This window comes from Cyprinodon tularosa, unplaced genomic scaffold, assembly GCF_016077235.1.
Source record: "Cyprinodon tularosa strain WSP-4 unplaced genomic scaffold, ASM1607723v1 ctg826, whole genome shotgun sequence".
NCBI classification, from domain to species: domain Eukaryota; kingdom Metazoa; phylum Chordata; class Actinopteri; order Cyprinodontiformes; family Cyprinodontidae; genus Cyprinodon; species Cyprinodon tularosa.
The window spans coordinates 107,448-108,995 of NW_024039592.1; positions in this window are offsets into that span (position 1 = coordinate 107,448).

The following is a 1,548-nucleotide window of genomic DNA, read 5'->3' on the forward strand; positions in this document are numbered from 1 at the left end:
ACCCCCCTATCCACTGAGAGGCTCCACCCACTTCAGCTTAGTTGCTTGTCAGCACTCCCCCAGAAAAAAGCTGAACATCCAGCCAAAAGACAGATGCTTCCTCTATTTTATTTTCCTATTATATAACTCTAAGAATTGTTCTGCTTTTATTTTCTTTACCTCCTTTCTATTGTTTCCTCAAATATTTTTCTTTACCTTTTTATGCATTTTTTACTTAACTATTCTTTCCTTACCTCCATATTATCATATCTAAGATTCATAATATTACAAACTCTAATCGTATACTTCTCGGCCCTATTTTTGGACAAATATAAAAGCCAAACATAAATCTTTTTGTAATTTCTCAGATTGCTTTCAATGGAACATGAAAAATCTTACAAGGGACTACAAAAGGAAGGAAGTGATAGAGGAAATAAGATATGTCTGAAGATGACAAGGAAATATAGAAGGAGGGTGGATGGGTTGATGATGGAGCAAAGAACAGAAGCATGAAGGTTTTTAGTTTGGAAGAAGATAGAGAGAAATTTAGGAGAAAGAATAAAAGAAAGAGTAAAGAAGGAAAGAGGGTAATAAGGGAGCAAATGATTGTTGGATATGTGGAAGAAGAAAGAAGGATGGAAATAAAGGAAATATGAGAAACTGATTGCTCCATGGGTAGGAAAGAAGGGAGGAAGGAAGGACATAACATGGTGTGAAGAGACATTAAAGAAAGAAATATTCATAAATATCAGCAGAATAAAAAAATATTCTCCATGGAAATTCATTTTATTCTATTTCGATTCCCCTTGATCCTTTCTACTTTAATCCACCAAACAACTACATTTCCTCCACTCACTGTTTAAATTTCTTGGTTAAACTATTTGACCTTATCTAGGAAGGCGTCTGATTTTCCAGCTTTTTCATAAACTTCACTCACTGGTCTGATAGTGGTCGTAACTTTGCTCAAATATGAAAAAAAAAAGCTTTGTTAGAAAAAAAAGAAGTCAAGTGGAGCAGAAATTGACAGCCGTTCTGAGTATACATACATATAAAACACAGATGTCCTCAGCTTTGATATCGTGAGCCTGTTTTGATAGGGTCCCTGCCCATACGTGATTGATCGATAGCAGGACTGAAGAAAAAATTGAATGCCAGGCTTTCTCAGCTCTCCGAGGATGAAACAAAACGCCTCAAGAAGTTGTTCAAGCGTTTTAAAACAGCAGTGAGGTCAAATTAGATTATCCCTTTCTTATTGCATTATGGAGCTTCAATTGAATTGAATCTTTGCAAATGTAATATTGTTGGCAACAAACCAGCCTTCCTGTGAGATGTCTGTTTTTGTGTGTACTAGCGTGTGTGAAATGTGGACCTCCACACAGAGGTGTGAGTGTTACCTGCACGGAGGGGAGGTGCAAATTGTGTTAATCCACAGCTGGCCGTGATGCTTGATACTGCAGCGTTAGTGAGAGCTGGCTCCAGGCTGATCCTGCTGGAGGTACTGGACATTCAGCAGAGTGGAAAACCTCTTCCACATGCTGGCTGAGGCTCTGCCCCCAGGCTGCAGCCCAG